This window comes from Dasypus novemcinctus, chromosome 8, assembly GCF_030445035.2.
Source record: "Dasypus novemcinctus isolate mDasNov1 chromosome 8, mDasNov1.1.hap2, whole genome shotgun sequence".
Taxonomy (NCBI): domain Eukaryota; kingdom Metazoa; phylum Chordata; class Mammalia; order Cingulata; family Dasypodidae; genus Dasypus; species Dasypus novemcinctus.
The window spans coordinates 6,566,347-6,585,460 of NC_080680.1; the positions used below are offsets into that span (position 1 = coordinate 6,566,347).

General features: G+C 43.2%; 1 pseudogene; it reads left to right on the forward strand.

The window, feature by feature from the left end:
- LOC101435142 (serine palmitoyltransferase 1-like) overlaps positions 1-17,074 on the forward strand; it is a 79,130-nt pseudogene extending 62,056 nt beyond the window's left edge.
- Positions 17,075-19,114: the final 2,040 nt, after the last annotated feature.

Genomic DNA, 19,114 nt, shown 5'->3' on the forward strand with positions numbered 1-19,114 from the left:
ATACATCAACCTCCATCAACACATTACATTGTCCTGAGAATTTTGCTACAAATTATGAATGAATGTTATCAAAAACTTACCACTAATTATAGTCCTTATCTTATATTTGGTGTATTTTTCCCCAACCCACCCTGTTATATATATATTTTTTATGACAGAAGTTGTAAACTTATAAAACAAAATGCACATGTGCAGAATTCCCAAACAACACCCCTCTATCAACACACTACACTGTGGTGGAACATTTGTTACAAATAATACATCATCATCTGATTGTTACCACATCCATACTGTACATTTGGCACACATTTTCCATACTGTCCCATTATCAACACAGTACATCTTTGGAATAGATGCAACAATATTATATTATTACTGCTAACACAATCCATAGGTCACTCCAGTTGGATCTTTCCCATGCTTTTCCACATTCCCACCACCCTACAATAATGTTGTAAATCTGCTCTAGCTAACAAAGGATGTTCTTGCATCTGTGCCATCAACCACAATTTTCATCCACCTCGTGGTTTACTATGCTATTCAGTTTCTAGATTATTCTCTAGCACTCTGTCAATTGGCACTTACATCCCTTGACTACCATTTTGACCCAATTTCCCATTTATAAACTAGGGTGTTACTAGCTGTTACCATCCACTCTACACACTTCCACACTTTTACACTAAAGCTAATTAAAACTTCTACGTACATTTAACGTCAGTAGTCGACTCAGTCCTTCTCTTATCTCCTTTAAGAATCCACCACCAACCACCAGGTCTTGAAGATATTTTCCAATAATTTCTTCTAGAAGTTTTATGGTTCTTGCTTTTATTTTTAATTTTTTGATCTGTTTTGAGTTAGTTTTTGGATAAGGTGTGAAATAGGGGTCCTCTTTCCTTTCAGCTATGCATGTCCAATTCTCTCAGCACCATTTGTTGAATGGAGTGTTCGGCCTGGGTTGTGTGAGCTTGACAGGCTAGTCAAAAATCACTCACCATACCTGTGAGGGTCTGTTTCTGAGCCATAAATTTGGTTCCATTGGTCTATTGTGTCTGTCTTAGGCCAGTACCATGTTGTTTTTACCACTCTTGGTAGGTATTATGATTTAAAGTCTGAAGATGAGGATTCACTTTCCTTTTTATGATGTTTCTGGCTGTTCAGGATTTCTTACCCTTCCAAATACATTTAATGATCATGTTTTCAATTTTTTCTTTAATGGTGGTGGAAGTTTGATTGGGATTGCATTAAATCTTTGTATCAATTTGAGTAGAATTGACATCTTAATGATATTTAGTCTTCCAATCCATGAGCATGGAAATATTCTTCGCATTATTTAGGACTTTTTAAATTTGTTTTAACATCGAGTTGCAGTTTTCTGAATACAAGTGCTTTCCATCATTGGTTAAGTTTATTCCTGACTGTTTGAGTTTTATCTGTCATATTCTATTTTCACCACTCTTCTGATACTTTCAGTTACTTTTCTTGATATAATCTTCACTTCTGTACTCTCCTCCAGGTCTCTCTCTCCTGTCTTTTCTTTTCAGGCTCTAAGCACACCCTTCAGTATTTCCTGAAAATCTGGCCTCTTGCTTTAGAAATTCTCTCAGTTTCTGTTTATCTGTGAATATTCTAACTTCACCCTTATTTCTGAAAGACTCTCTTGCTGGATATCAGATTTTTGGCTGGAAATTTTTCTCTTATAGTATCTTAAATATATCAGACCACTGTCTTCTTGCCTCCATGGTTTCTGGTGAGAAATGAAGACTTAATCTTATTGGATATCCCTTATATGTTATGCATTGCTTTTCTCTTGCTGTTCTCAGGATTCTCTCTTTTTCTTTGGCCTTTGACATTCTGAAGAGTACGTGTCTTAGAGTTGGTCTATTTGGATTTTTTCAGATAGGAGTATGTTGTGCTTCTTGGACAGGGATATCTATATCCTTCAATAGGGATGGGAAATTTTTTTACCATCATTTCTTTAAATATTCCTTCTGTACCTGTTCTCTTCTCCTTCTGGGACACCCATGAAATGTATGTTAGCATGCATTTCGCTGTCATTTAGTTCCCTGAGACCTTGTTCAATTTTTTCTGTTCTTTTCTTCATCCATTCTTTTGTATGTTCACTTTCAAAGGCCATTTCTTCAAGCTCACCAATCCTTTCTTCTACCTCCTCAAATCTATTATAATAGTCAAATTTTTTAAAATTTCATTGATTATGCCTTTCAGTCCCATAAGATCTGATACGTTCCTATGTATGCTTTTAAATTCTTCTTTGTGCTTTTCCAATGTCTTCTTAATATCCTTAATCTTTTTAGCCATCTCATTGAATTTGTTAAGGAGATTTGTTTGAACATCTATAATTAGTTGTCTCAACTCCTTTATGTCATCCGGAGGCTTATCTTCTTCCTTTAACTGGGCCATAGCTTCCTGTTTCTTGGTGTGGATTGTAATTTTTGGTTGGTGTCTTCACATCTGGCTTACTGGAATATTTTTTTCTGGGTGCAGTTTTCCTCTCTCGTTTTGGGTTTCCCATCATTTCTCCCTTGCTGGTTGTGCAGTAGGAGCCAAGCATGTAGTTGGTGCTGTAAGCTGTGGAGACTCAAGCTGCCCTCATTTCATCAGGGACCAATGAAGCTTCTTCCAACTTTCTCCTTTGCCAGGGTAGGGGCAGAGTCACAGCTGTGTGGAATAATCCACATGCAAGCCTAAACTGTAGTTGCCCAGAGAGATTGATGGAGCTTCACATCCCTTTCTCCCCCATCTGGGGCAGGAATGGAGCTGCAGGTGTGGGCATCAATCTATGCAGTGTGGGTCCTAAGATGACCACAGTTGCCCTGGTAGACATCTGATTTTCAGTGTATGCCAGCGAAAGTTCCCTGCAGTTACCTGTATAGGCTGGTGCATGGCTCCTCAGCCTGTCCTTTCCAGAGGCGGGGCTGAAGGCTAGGTGGGCTGCAGGCTGATCTGCATGAAAAAAACTGTTTCCAGCCAACACTGAGAGTTTCAGACATCCCAGCTTCCCCTCAGGCTGGCCGCAGAGTCAGAATGGCAGTCACAGGCCTCTTTCTGATGGGCTGGTTCTCACCCCAGCTGTTCCCAGGGTTGTCTCTTAGCCAGCCAAGTCTACCAATCAGTAGCTGGAATCGGCAGCCAGCCATTTCCTCCTCTCATTTCTGGGAAATTGAGCTTCCAATCCCTGTCACAGAGCAGCTCCTGGGGCAGGGCGTGCTGCCCGAGTAGGATGATCACCAGCCTCAGTGACTTGGCTGGTAATTTACTGGAGAGGCTGACGCAGGCCCTTGAAGGTTCCTCCCTGCTGGAGGTGGCACTGGGGCCTAGGCTAGACCTGCAATCTGACCTGGATCGAAAGAAGCCAGTCCCCACCAGCATTGGGATCCTAAGTCTGCCCCGCTTCCCCTTGTGCCAGGCGCGGAGTTAAGCTGGCAGCTCCCAGCCTGTTTCTGACCTGGACAGGCTCAAACCTTAGCTGTTCTCAGGAACATACTGTAGCCGCTGAATTTCCTCATCAGTAGCTGAAATTGGTGCCCAACCGTCTCTTCCTCCCCCGTTTTGGGGAAGTGGAGCTTTCAATTCCAGCTGCAGAACAGCTCCCGAGTGACTTTTGCCTCCAGTGGAGGATTGGCACTGGCCTCCGAGACGTGGAGCCTCTACTTACGAGTCTTCTTGCAGACAGGGATCTCCCCCTTCCACTCCCCTAAGGACGTTGCAGGATGCTGTTCTGGCCTCCTGGAGCCCCCAAACAGGTGCTTCAGCAGCTCCAAAGAGCTCTGGGTGTTTGCTAACTGCCCTGCAGCAGGAGCTGACTCTAGGAGCTCCTTACTCTATCGCCATCTTGCTGGGTTTTTTATTTTTTAGAAAGACATTCACAAACATCATTGTCTTAATTGAGAAAAACATTTCTAGAGTAGATATTTAGAAATGCAATTGTTGAGGACTAAGATATGCATGTTTTTAGTTTAAAGGTATTGTTCAATTGATTCCAAAGGGACAGTGTGTGAGGGTTGCTTTTTTTACAATCTAGAGCCAAACTTTGATATTATCAGACTTTAAAAAGTATGCCCATATTTTAGCCTATCTGCTCTGTTGTTTCCTTCACACCAAAGTAAGACTGAGACTGTAACTCTGGAAACGTCATTATATAGTTTCTTGCTTAAAATTTTTCATTATGTCCCATCACCTAACAGGATAAAGTCCTTGCTATGGGTGATCTTCTCCTGGTCTAGCTACTAACACCTCTCTAGCTTCATGTTAGTGGCTGGTAAGGCTAATACTCATTGACCTTCACCATACGACAGGCAAAATGCTTTATAGTCATGCGATCCCTTAATGTTTACTCTCGCTTGAGGTTGATAGGGTAACAACATACCCACACTACAGACGAGGGAGGCAAAGCTTACAGAAACTGAGAATCTCACAGAAAGTGACTGAAAACGTGCCCATTTTCTAAAAGAAAAAAATTGTATCACATGGTTTTACTTTGATATGTCTGATTATTATTAAGAGTAAACATATTCATCCCATATTAATGGGCAATTTTTATTTTTGCCATTTATTTCTCTCTCTAAGATTTGCAGTTTTATATATATTTTGGATATCATCACCAATTTAATAGATAAAGAAAATAAAACTGAAAGTAGCTTCTCCCAAAGTCATTCAACTAATAACTTGCTAAGCATGGTTTCCAACCAAATGTTTCCACACACACAGGCATTCTAAAACAAGTCATCTCATTGCACAGCTCTTTTTAAAACAATTTCAGTGTCATTCATTTCATACTCTATGCATATGATTGCATTATAATATGATGAGCTTATCTCAATGTACCGTTTTCCCTCCTCTGCTGTACTTTTTCATGATGACCTTGCATTTTTGCTATATTAATGCCAAAAAAATCGTGTGTTATCTGATTGCATGGATTCCCAGTATCAAAACACTTTATATAAATTCTGCCCAGCAACTGTGAGGTACAACCACTTTTAGTCTATTTCCTTCTATTCACTGAGGACTATATTTTCCCACATAAGGAAAAGATTCTGGCCCAAAAAAATTAAAAGAATTCTTCGAACAGGATTGAAGAAATAACAAAATCCTTACGTCATTGGCCAAATGTAGATTTGATGTTGGAGCCAAGAGGGATTAAGTTTATTCATTGCAGGGCTACAAATGGAATCCTCACCTTGGTCTCAATAAGAGAATAATCCAAAGTTCTCTTTTATTTATAAAATAGTTCCATACCACACTATATCTTATCAGTCGTTGTGGTACGTTTGGTAAACTAATGATAGGTAGGTTATTGTAGGAAATAGAAATTTCACCATTTGAAGCAATATCTGCTAGAATTTGTAGTAACTGATTATACCAGTAATCTCTGCACTGTATGTTAATATAGCAGTACTCTTAAAAAATTGTAGTAAAGGTCTAAACTCACCCAGATGTCATGTTTATGAGAAATTCAAGTACACGTACCTTTGACCTACCACTGTGATCTGGACCAGGAAAGCAAAAATATGTGCTGGCCTAAATTCTCCAATGGTTCTAGGGAAGACACTGTCACCTCCTCTTGTTTTTGTTGGACAATGTAGTTCATGGGTGAAATTCCTAACAGTTATTTAGTCTGCTTGTTTGGATGTATGCTTTTCTTGCTTATTTTGCTGACATTTAATTTTCATAAGTTCATTTTTTGAAGGCTCTATTTTCTCTTTATTTATTTTTAATGTTACATCAAAAAAGATATGAGGTTTCCATATACCACTACACCCCTGCCCCACCACTCCACTCCTCCCACATCAGCAACCTCTTTCATCACTGTGTTTGGTGAATACATTTTGGAGCACTGCTGCACTACGTGGATAATAGTTTGTGCTGTACTTTACACTCTCTCCCAGTCCATTCAGTGGGTTATGGCAGGATATATAATGTTCAGCATTTTTCCCTGCAATATCACTTAGGACAGCTCCAAGTCCTGAAAATGCCCCGACATCACATCTCTTCTTCCCTCACCCTGCCCTCAGCAACTGCTGTGGCCACTTTCTCTGCATCATTGCTACAATTTCTTCTATTATTAGTCACAATAGTTCCATAGTAGAATATCACTAAGTCCACTCCAATCTACATTTTATTCCTCCATCCTGTAGACCTTGGGATGGTGATGTCCACTCCAACTCTTTATCAAGAGGAGTCTTAGATTGCACATGGATGGTGGATGCATTCTCCTACTTGCAGTTGTAGGTACTCTTGATTCCCTGGTGTGGTGGTTGACCATCTTCACATCCCTGTTAGCTGGCCTGGGTAAGTCCAATGAAGCAGAGGGTAGGAGATGCAACTCTGCTGAGGCTCAGGGCCCAGGTGGCACATGGATAGTCCAGAGATTCAAGTCTCCTGAGTATACACCAACCCTAGTGCCAACCACAGGTTCAGTAAAAGTGACAGAAGAGGCATGTGTAGAAAGGTCACATTTGAGTCCAACTCCATCACACTCAGGGACATAAATTCCAAAGTAGAGCCAACTGACATGGCACTGAATTCCAGAGCCATTTGCCATGACTGCCAAACCTGTGGGTCTCCGTAGCCCTCAGGAGAACCAGTACCTGGGGTTGTATCTACTTTGGCTGTCTTTGTGGTCCTGCTGAGGCGTGCGTAAGCGTGACCCCTCTGATGACCTCTCGACTCTTTTTTGAAGACTCTTAGCCATATAAACTCATTTGTCTTTGCCATAAGTTCTTTTGATAGCTTCACATTAAATTCTGCCTGTTGGTCCTTGGTGTTTTTGGACGTCTGCAATGAGTTGTTTGAGCTTGATAATGCTCCACACACAGAAATGCACATTAAAAAGAGGAAAACTGGCCAGGCTTTGTATCGGAGAGCAAAGCCCATCAGTGTTGTCATTCATAGGCACTGAAGTGTTGTTAGTTCATGGCCAGCATTTTGAAAAATCGTCAGAAATCAATGTACCAATACAGATGGCATTCAGAACTCTTGTGCTATTTCCCCAGGAAGTAATTGGTTCTTCCCTGCCTCTTCCACCCGCAGCCATGCCATGTCCATCCCACTCTCAGGAGGCTGGTCTCTGTGGACTACATCACCTAGGACCCCTTGCCCTATGGCCACCATTTGGCTTTAACCAACGGGAGGCTCTACTGTTCATAGGATGGCAGAGCAGAGGGAAGCAAGGGTATTTATTCTGGTACTCTATTATGTTGCTTGGATGCTTCTCTGGCAGAGGCAGTGTATTCTGGTTTGCTAGGCTGCTGACAGCAATATACCAGAAATGGCTTTTACAATGGGGATTTATCAGCTTACAAGCTTACAGTTCTGGGGCCATGAAAATGTTCAAATCAAGGCATCTTTAAGACACTCCCTTCTTCCTAGAGTTCGGTTGCTGGTGATCCTGGAATGTTCTGTCTCATGACAAGGTACAAGGCAGCATCTGCTGTTCTCTTCCTTCTCTTCTCAGTTTCCTTGATTTCGGCTTCTGGCTTCCATGACTTTCTCTCTCATCTGAATTTCATTCTCTTATAAAGGACTCCTGTAAGAGGGTTAGGACCCAACCTCAATTAGGTGGATAACACCTTGCTTAAGATCCTACTCACCCAAAGATCCTACTTACAATGGGTCCACATCCACAGGAATGGATTAACTTTAAGAACATACTTTTCTGGTGTCCATCCAGCTTCAAACCACCACACAAGTGTCTTCCACAGTTAGGCTCTGCTCCAGTAATGCACCCCCACCCTGCCATTTCAGACCTGGAGGAGCAACCTCATGTTCCTCATGATGCCCTTCCCTTTTCCACATCTGTAGGCAGTCCTTCCATTAAAGGTTCTCAGGAATCCACTGTGCGTGTGCCACCTGTTTCCAGACTGATGCAACACTGTTCCAAGATTTGAATACAGGGTCTGAGAAAACACTCGTCTTTCATCAGACATGGGCCATTTTATTCTTTTTTAGATCTTTCAAGTTTAGTCATAACCTTTTAAAGACAAACAAATGAAGGTATTTTCTTTACAGGTGCACAAGGATTGACTGGGCACCTATAATGATAAGGTACTAAGGTCTACTGGGAAGACATATTATATAGACCTTAATGGCAAACTGGAAACTCTGCACCCATTGAGCAGTAACACCCATCCCCCCTCCCCTCAGTCCCTGGTAACTGCTAGTCTACTTTCTATCTCTACGAATTTGCTTATTCTAGATATTTCATATGAGTGGAACCATAAATTGTCCTTTTGCATCCAGCTGTAATCAACCCTTTTAAAAGTTGACCAGGTCTGGGGACATAGTTAAATATTTAGACAGACATCCACTGTCTCTTTCTCTCAATTATACCAGTACCCTCTTCCCCTTCCCAACAGCAGTCATCTCACAAAGGTTTGATGCTTCAGCTAATTTTGCTGACTTGGTGGATTCAAATGGAAGTTATTTTTCATTTTCTTACCATTTGGCCAAGATGAAATGCAGGAATAATGTCTGTTGAAGAACGAGGTTGCTAACTGTGAAGAATGAAAAAAAAATTGTAACCATCTCATGCTGATGATTTTTGACTACAAGTTTATTGCAAAATAATGGAAGATAAAAAAGGAAAACACAAATATTTTCATTTTGAAAAGATAATAAAGAGGATTTGAAAGCAAGAATTGCTTTGGGACCTTGTGCATCTTCAGGCTTGAGAATAGCCTCTGGACCAATCCCTGCCTTCTGAGGGGAGTAGGTACAAGTACGAGGGAGGAATTCCTTTGTCATTCTACCAGGGAATTGTCCGAGGCTGCAGAAGGATGGTAAATGCTTCCCTTTGACTAGAGAAGTGTGTAAACTTTCTTTCCCAGGTGGTTTATTCTACCACTCTCTGAAGACAGAAGTTTTGTTATATTCCCCAATTCAATTATATTTATGATCATATTTTTCCATTTCAGACCAATTTTATTTTTATCAATTAATAAAAAATGCCTGAAGGATCGACTTTGAAATATTGATGCAATTTTGCCCTGATTTTATGAGAAAATAGAATCAATATACTTTGAAACACTATCCAGTACCAGCATTAATTAAGTGCCTGGGGATCTTTCTTGGAGACAAGACATGAAGCAAAGTTAATATCCATGTTGCAGAATTCTATGATATGTATAAGCGTACAGAGCAAATTAGACCGTTGAGTATGTCATGAGTTCATTATCAATGCATTCGGAAGATACTGGGCAATTCATTTCTCTATCATATCCAGTTCAAAAGAAATCTCAAGAAAGTCCAATTTTACTCTAATTCTTTAAAGGAGTTTTCAAATAGTGTGGGTATCAGGTGGCAGTGAAAGCAACATTTATCACTTTGATGACTTTCATTGTTATTACCAGTTCATGGTGTATTTGGGATCTGGTTCACTTTGGGAAAAGGAAAAGAGATTATATTTGGGTATTTGGAGGAATATACTGTACTCTGAGATAAAGGGAGCAGTGCTGAATTGATGGCAAAGCACAGACGGAAGGTGAGGAGTCCCACCCTGCCAGCCCCTGGGCCTTCCAGCCTGGTACACAATGCTCAGAGTAATTCCAGACATTCCTCTCTGCACCTGCCTCACTTCTCAAGCCTGCAGGTTTCAGAGAAGGCTGTTGTTTGTCCTCCCAGGGGCCTCTTTCCTCAAGCAGCTGTCAAATACCTCTGGGGACTCCAAAGACTCATTAGGGAAGAGAGAGTGAGTAACATGGCATGGGACCGCTACCAGCCGGCAGCTCTTGGCCAGGTTTGCTGCTGTCTGGATATTCACATAGAGGTTCCCATATGTCAGTCCAAGGATCAGAACAGGTCCAGATCCACAGGGAAATGGGAGAAAGGATGCACGGATAGTTTTCTCTTAAAACTAAATCTGCTCAATTGCAAAGATGGGAGTTAGTCTGGAGATTATGCTTTTCTTAAATATTGGATTAACATTCCTTTTCTTTTTTTTTTTTTTGAAGATTTATTTATTTATTTATATCTCTCCCCTTCCCGCCCCCCCACCCTGGTTGTCTGTACTCTGTGTCTATTTGCTGCATCTTCTTTGTCCGCTTCTGTTGTTGTCAACGACACAGGAATCTGTGTTTTAGTTGCGTCATCTTGTTGTGGCAGCTCTCCCTGGGCAGGCTGCTCTTTCTTTCATGCTGGGTGGTTCTCCTTACGGGGCACACTCCTTGGGCATGCGGCTCCCCTATGGGGGGGACACCCCTGAGTGGTGCAGCACTTCTTGCATGCATCAGCATTGCATGTGGGCCAGCTCCACCCACGTCAAGGAGGCCCGGGGTTTGAACCGCGGATGTCCCTTGTGGTAGACGGACACCCTATCCATTGGGCCAAGTCTGCTTCCCTCATTGTGTTTTAGATGTCTAACTGAGATGCTCTGTCTTTAGAGGAGACTCTTTTGTATGATTTCTGTCCCTTGGTATTTGTTGGGACTTATTTTATTTATTGAAAATATTTGAGTTCATTTGAAATGAATATGTATAAGTCATTGGATAGTCCATATGAGTCAATTAGATCAGGTTATTGAATATGTTATTCGGATCTCCCATGCTTACTGCCATTTTTCCTGCACGTTCTATCACATTCTGAGAGACATTATAAAATTTGTCCTTGTGTTATAGCTATGTCTACATTTCCTCTATGTCTCTCAATTCTTACTTTACTTATTGTGAGATTATGCCATTAGATGCATGCAAATTTAGAATGCTTATTTCTCTCTGGTGAATTGATATAATTTTCTTTAGAAAACATCCTGCTTTTTCAGAAATAAAATACTTGTCAGGAAGTGGGTGTCAGTGGTTGAGCACCTGCCTCCCATGTATGAAGTCCCAAGTTCATTCCCTGGTACCTACAAAAGACGAAAAGGAAAAAAAAAAGTTTTCATTTTGAAAATCTATTCTGTCTTATATCAGTAAAGTTATATCAGCTTGATTTGGAGTCATATTTCATTGTTTATCATTTTCATTTTTTGCTTTCAGTCTTTCTGTAACCTTAGATGTGACTTGGAAATACCATGTTGCTAGATTTTTTATATTCTTTGTGATGGTTTTTCCCTTTCAATGTTTAGTACCTTTACAGTCAAGGTAATTTTTTATGTGTTTAGGTTGAAATCTAACATATATCAGGAAACTTGATTTTATTTATTTATATGTTTATTTATTTATTTATATATTCTTTTCCCCCCTTTCCTGCCTTCCTTTGAATTAACTTCATTTTATTAATTTCTATTTACATTCCTCTTGACTTACTCTCTTTTTGTATATAAACTAATTTGATATTTAGTTTAGATTCCATAGGCATCACTTTTTTTAGGAAAATATTTATTGAGGTTACACTTTTCATTACTCTTCATTCCCTGTGTATCTCTGAGTTTCCATCTGGAATTTTTTTTCCTTCTGCCTGAAGAACTCCCTTTAGTATTTCTTTTGATGCAAGCCTCCTAGTGACAGAGTCTCCTAATTTTTGTTTGTCTGAAAATGCCTTTGCTCCTCTTCAGTTTTTAAGATGGTTCTCTGGGTTTAAAAGTTTGGGTTGGTGGTTATTTACTTTGTCGGTTTCCCTTCCCTAGCCCCTGCTACTTTCAATTTTTTTGTTCTCTCATTTTCAGAATTGTATTATATCATTTCGAGGTGAGGTCTTCTTTTGGTTAATCTAGTTAGCATTTGTAAGGTTTCCTGACTCTGCCACTTGATGTCTATTGTCTATGTTCAAAAATTCTCAACTATTAATATGTCATGCACTTTCTCTCAACTCCTTTTGATGCCCCATTTACATGTATGTTCCCCCTTTCTTTATTCCTCTTGGTAGTCACTGATATTTTGGTTGGCATATTTTCTTCTAATATGTTTCCCGATTCACCAGTTCTCTTTAGGTGTGACTACTTTGCTGCTAAATGTATCTTCTGAGTTCCTAGGATGATTTTTTTCACATCCTGCTATGATATAGTTTTAGCTCAAAAGAAAATATTGTGTATTAATTTGATAACGTTTAAATAGATTTACATTAGTGAATATTTTTCCTGAATTATCTCCCAATGAAATTTTAGCTCCTTGTAAAAATAGAAATAGATATTTTTCTTTGACCTTCCTTTTTGCCAGCCCCCTTTTAAATGTTTTTTTTTTTTCCCTTCCCCTATCAAGCACTAGTAGTCTATAGGACAAATAGAATTTCACAAAGAGAAAGGAAAAACAAACATGTTTGAAGTGGAGCCTTCAGAAACTGTTGAAAGGGCATCAGTTCCCAGTGTCACAAATAATGTCAACATAACAGTTTTACTGTAAGGATCACAGTTCACTATAGAAATATCAGCCTTAGTCCCCACATCCCTGAAACCTTTCAAGGGAGACCATCCACATGAAGGCATGAAAAAGGATGTGACATGTATGTAGTATTCATATAATTAGACAGTCTGCCTGTTTTATTTAATTGCCTCTCACTCTTTCACAAATGCCCCTTTACCTGCAGAAAATTTATCTTTGTAGTAGGGCAAAAAGTTGTCTAATCTGACCAAGTCTGTAAAAGAATTTCAGGAATTGGTGGCTTATTATGAGTGTGCTCAGAGTTTAGCTAAAGTATTCATGAAATATTATGCACACCCAGTGCATGATAAGGAAGAGGATACATGTAATGTCAAAAACAACACATGCTTTTATTCATACCCATTGACAACTTTCAACATACATGTCACATAGCATCTGATGCCTATAAAGGCAGCAAGGTGGTAGGACAGTTTCATGAAAATAAGATAGACTTTATTAAAAGGATAATTGCTCAGTGAACTGGCTCAGCAGTAGATTGTGTCATAGATAACCCATGGTCTTCTCTCATAACCATCCTCTGACCCTAAGATTACAGATTGCTTAAAGATGAATAACATGTTACTAAGTCAGGCTGAGCACATTTTAGACTCCCAATACCAATTTCGTGTTAAATAAAAGGCCCTATTTGAGATCATGAAGATAATCAGGTATGTGTAAGGCAAAGAGCATGGGACTAAGTGTTAAGGGTGGGATATCAGGCTTTCCCATGCCCCTCACTGGTCATGTGACCTGGGGTAGGTTTCCTAACACCAAGTCACACCTGTCTCTCACCTGAGAAGGTGTGCCTTAGCCTACAGGCTCTCAGAATTCCTTCATGGGATACTATTGCTTTCAACGGTACCAATGGATGCCATCCTCCATCACTCTATTCCTTCCATCTGGCTCATGCTGCTACTTAGAGCTCTTCTTCCTCACTGCAGAACACCCCAGACAAATGAACAGCTGGGTCATGCTTTGGCCTGTTGGGTGCTGCTGATTTGCAGACCTTGGTGTCTATGTCTTGCTGAAAGAAATTCCACTTCAACATGGACCAAAGACATTTGTTCGCACCCACAGTGTGTTCATCATGCTTCAGCAAAGCAGAACTTGTTTCTCAAGCACTGGCCTGTTTTGGTTTGCTACCCACTCCAGCTGAATGAGTTGCAGCAGACTTACCCTTTCCTCTTGTGTTCTCTCAGCAAGCACTCACTGGGCAGCTACTACATGTAAGGAAGTCCTGTAGGGTAGACAGAGGTGAATTCACTTTTTAAAATAAATGTACAGAAATGTTGCCTGTCTCCCAGAACTCACCATCTAGAAGAAAAAAGTCAGGCATATACCAACAGGAGGCAAATCCTTCAGCAGAAATTGTAGGAAGGCATAGAAGAATGACTGAGGAGAGATGAGCTTTTCAGGGCTCTCAGAGCTCTCAGAAGAGCTACTATTTCCCCTGGACCTCACATCGTGATTGAGACAAAACAGAGCTGGCAAGAAGGGGGGGAATGAGGAAGTACAACCTGGGCCAAGTGGGGTGAAAAATGAGTCACACTTTCACAAATTGGGGCGACAGACATTGACAGAGAATTAACAAGCATCCCCCAAAGCACCCAGAGTACAGTTCTCTACAAGCCATCAACTCAGGAGAGCCAGGATATTGATGAGTTGCAAAAAAGTGAGATTTAGGTGGACACTGGTATCTGAGGTCAAAGAGTGTATGGGTAGTGGAGAAGAATCTGGTTCAACTTCCTTAAGTGTGGATATCTCTAAAATCCTTTAACAAACACTAAAATAATATATATAGACTTATATCCTATACCTATAGCAAACAACCGCATAGCACATACTATGTGAGGTTTTTTTATCATTACCATCAAGATAGCAGTTTTAGTTCCTTGGCTGCTAAAACCAATACCGTACAATGGGTTGGCTTACCAACAGGAATTTACTGGCTCGCACTTTCAGAGGCTGGAAGGCTGCCTTCCTCCTGGGGCTGGTGTCTTCTGGCTGAAGCGCAGTCTTTGCAGCTCCTTGGCTTTCCCTTCCCATGGCAATGCACATAGCGGCCTCTTCTCCTTCCTCTTCTAGTTTCGTTGACTTCCAGCTTCTGACTACTCCCCTGGAGTCTCTCTGGCCTTCTCTATAAAGCCACCACCAACAGGTTTAAGACCCATCTTGACTCCTTTGAGCCACACCTTACCTGAAGGAGCCTCATAAAATGGTCCTATTTACAATAGGCTCACACCACCAGGAATGGGTTAAGAAATGTTTAATTCATAGATTTGAAAATACTGAATTGTCTTGTCAGAGGGTATGTGTTTGTGTGTGTTCATACAGAATATTTCAAAAGCTTTTGAGTTTAACTTTTGTTAATTTCAGAATCAAAAGTGCTAGAAACTTTTAAAAATATCCTCTGGGGGTTGAATTTTTCAATTTGTTTTATACTTATTTAGCTTTGTAATCTTTTAATAATAAATTATCAATTTAATTTTTGTACAAGTCCCCCTGCTTGAAGATGGCAAAGGTTGATTGAAACAAAAAATTTTTAATTATCAAAGGTTATGAAATTCGTGGCACTCAAGCCAACGGATAAAGGACACCAGGCAGCAATGGGGTTTCTCTGGGTTTCAGGTGGAATCACCTGAAAATTGAACTAAGGTTCATCAATGACTAGAGGGTGTGGTTGGAAGCCTCAGAGGAGGGCAGAGGGATACAGAATGTGGGAGTAAAGGGGGTGGGGGGAGGGGCTGTCAGCCCTGCTCTTCCCTTCCCCCACCCTCAGGAGCCCATTGTGATGAAGTCACAGCTTTGTGATGTGGGCCTGCAACTTTAGTCCAGAGCTCATTCTTGCTGCTCAGTTGCCTACTGGCAGCAGTGCTATTCAGATGATGGAGAATTATCTCTTATCTTTGGAAAACTATAATGCTATTTGGCTGAGCTCCAGTTCCAATTCTTGGCTCATTGATATCGTCCTCGCCCTCCTGTGTGGCGTGGGGCTCTTCTTCCTGCTACTCTCCTGTCTCCCGAGTAACCCATCTTCATCACCCCTTAAGGAAAGAAGACCCCTTAAAAAGGTAAGGAATCCTAAGCCCGAACACAACAGAGAAGGAGTCTACTTCTCTCCTCCTATTTCCACTTTCCTAAATCAACCAGAGAGACTTGTAAGATGGGAAATCTCTGGAAAGGCTAGAGCATCTCCTTTCTAGGGACGGGCCAGGCCAGGAGTTGGAGTGGGCATGAGGAATTTATGTGAAGGTCTCAGGCCATCTCTCTGGGTGTGGTAGTGATCTCCAGGACAACATCTGGAATGCAATGGCTCAGATGACGATGGGACTCCTAAGAGGGTCCTGGATCGCTGCAGGATCAGAGTCCTCAGCCCCGGGTCACTCATCACCTTCCCCTGACAGGTGTCTCCTCTGCACGGGGACTGATGGATAGAGCACTGCAGAAAGCTTATGATCTGATGCTGCTTGGAAAGCAGAATCCCACATGATAGAGGCCAGATGTGCCTGTAGGTCTGGGGTGTGTCCCCTTCTTAAAATCCATTGTGGCTCTCACAAAATTCTCTGCCTCATTCAAAGATGGAAAACAAGTATTTTGAACCACTGTAGAAATGAATAAGCACACAAACCAGACCTCCTTTAGTTAAAGGCAGCCGCACATGTCACTCGTGGGTCTTGAGAGGGGAGAACTGGCCCACAGTGGGTCTTGAGAGGGGAGAACTTGCCCAGCCCCTTTCCCTTCTTGTCTCTCAGCCTCATGTGGAGACATGGGGGAGGAGCAGGAGGCGGAGGAGAAGTGGAGCTCTGAAAGGTAAGCTTCTGCCCACTCAGCCTCAAGTCCCCATGCCTCAGCCTCCTTCTGTTCCCGAGGCCCGGGTCAGACGTGGAGGACGTCAGGGGCTACAGCCCACCACTCTGAGGAAGGAGCTCTCTAGGAGACTCCTGGGAGGAACCCCAAGACCTTGTCAGATCCCTGCTGGGCACTCGGGTGGGAAGAAGCAGTGACGGGCCTGGGCCATGGGTTCTGCCTGGAGGGGCGGGGGGTGCAGTGATGGAAAACTGGCTGGGCTGGAGGTGGAGCACCCAGGTGCAGCTGAGGATGAGTTTTTGAGTTTCCCTAAGGCTCAGATTCCTCCTTGAGATGTCGCAGGGGATAACGGCTGTGGGATCACTTTGTAAATGAAGATCGTCTCCCATACCTGAGCCCTGCCATGGCCATCACGGATGGAGTGACCTTGTCACAGATGCCTGGGCTCCAGAGTCTAACGCCCGATGGCCTCCCCTGAAGGGACATTCCCTTCATCCTCCTGTAAGGCCCTTAGGCCCCTCCCTTCATGGCCTGTAACCCAGAGCCCTGATTTCCAGCCTGCAGAGAAAGCCTGCAAGCATTAAAGGAGACTCGGGACCTGGTCCTGCTTCTGAAAACGTGAGTAACCTTTCCTTCTCTCCTGCGTTGCTCTTCTTATCAGCCCCAATGCAACCCAAGGGCAATAGGGTGGGCTGGGGCTGATAAAGGAGGGAAGCCCATGGGGACAGAGCAAGGCAGAAGGCCCCTGGGTGTGGGATGGCAGGACATGGTGAGCTGGGTGTGGGGAGCAGAGGGCCCTGTGCCTCGGGGGCTCCCCCTCTACCTGGCTGTCCTGGCCCTTCTGCTCCTGGCTGCAGCTGGTGCTTTCCTGTCCCTGCAGCCACCTGGAACAGGTCTCTGACCACGGCGACTTTCATAAGCTCTCACGTCAAGATCCCTCTGGTGAGGTGCCTGAAAGGGAGCCTGCTGAAGCCCCTCTCCCACCAGAGGAGCTTGTGGACAACGCTGCTCTCACCATGCCCCCTTTGGCTTCCACAGCTCCCCTGACCAAGCCCCCTCTGCCTCTAGCCACCACCCTGTCACCGCACCCAACAACCCCCTCAGTGCCTCTTTCACACTCATCCCCGTGTGGTGAGAACAGCCACCACTGGTTCTAGACCATCACACACCAGCCGGTTGCACCTTCCCTTCCCATAACACATGCCTCTGCTTCATTAGCCTGCCCTCTGCCTCCAACCTCCTTCTCTGCTCCACCACTGCTGGACTCCAGCTTGCCTTTTTCTCTGTGTGACTCCATTTCATCCCCACTGGGCAGGTCCCTTGATAACAACTCCTGGCTGTCTGCTTCTATGCCAGCAATCCCGGGCCTTGCTCACTCAAGCTGCCCCAGCCCAGCCTTGCCCTGGTGGTGGGCAGCTGCCAGGGTCCTGTTATCCCCCACCTCAGCACACTCCACATTCCAGCACGAGCAGCTTTCCCACCACTCACGAAGGGCCTCTTTCTGGGGAGGCCCCATTAACAGGCAGGTAGAAGTTGGTGGCCCCTCTTTCATCAACCCTGATATCCAAAAGCTCCTGGAACTACAAACTGCAAAGAGAGTGGAATTGAGGATGTGGAAGAAAAACGAAAAGAAGGGACCAGACTACCATCTGAATTCTTTAGGGAATGTGTTAAAGTCACTTGGTGCTGAGCAGGACAACACAGTTGCCCAACCTCTCTGGAGCAGCAAAGGCAAACCAGAGCAGCTACCCAGTCCTGAGATGCCCCCACATCCTGAGACGCTGAGGGCCAATTTAGAGCAGAAATATAGCCAGTTCTTCTGGGGCCTCCCCTTTCTGCACAGCGAGTCTCTGGTGTTCCTGGTTCTGTTTTATTCAATGGAATCTCTAGGGTCTTACCAATTCAAATGCAGGCTGAGGAAGTCATACTTCATTCACAACCCCAGCCCTTGCCAAATTACATTGTTCAACCCCCACTCTTGATTCCAACCGTGCCCTGATCCCCGGTCCCACTTAGGTCTCAAGTCCATTTACAGCCACAACCTCTGGTCCATCTCCAATCCCCTTTCCCAGTCCTACTGTGGTCCACACCCCAGATTGTTTCCTGTGGAGAATTACGGCCAACCTCCTGGAACGTGCCACAATCTCTCAGCCCAAGTGCTATTCAAAACCTGGAATATCACCTTGTGAAGAAGCAACTGGAAAGGTGGAGGGCTTTACCCCTTGTGGTCAAGAGATCTCAGAAAGCCTTTAGTTCTCTCACTTCCAGCTTTCCCCAGGGGACCCAGGCCTCCCAGGCCTCCCAGACCATCCTCATCCTTCCTGGGGATTTTCCTCTCAATCCTGATATTCAAAAGCGACTGGAGCAACACCTTCAGAAAAGGCTCATTCAACAGCAGAGTGGCCTGCCCCGTAGGATCCACCATGTGACTCTGGGACAGATGCAGCCTCAGAAAATCACCAGGGATCTGTCCTGAACCATCTCAGCCCTCTGTATGTGAACAGCAAAGTAGCAAGAACATAAAGAAGGTGAGATCCAGCAACTTAGGAAACTTCCGATTGTTCGGCTCAGCAAACTTCCAGCTAGGGAAGGGCCCAAAGGCAGATCTGGGGCAGAGTCTGGGGAGGGTCTCAGAATATAATGCATATCAGCAACCAGAGAGCTTTGAGAGGGACTCTGCCCAAAGGTCAAAACTTGAGCTGAAGAAACACTCAGAGAGTGATTCAGGAAATGATTCTGCAAAGGACCCAGATGAGAAACAAATAAAAAATTACCTCAAAGCCCATGTGGACAGGAAGTTGGGGCAGATCAATGAGGGAAGAATCCCCATGCAAGTGCGTTGTTCCTGGTTGTCTACCAGCCATGCCTTGCTCAAGTCTGACACCCTGGTGGAAACTAGTAATCTGGAATCCTGGAAGGGTCAGAAATATTGTATTAACACCTCCCAGGAGGTTTCCTTCCTCAGTATAAATACACGAAAGGTGCTGGAAGCACATATTAGA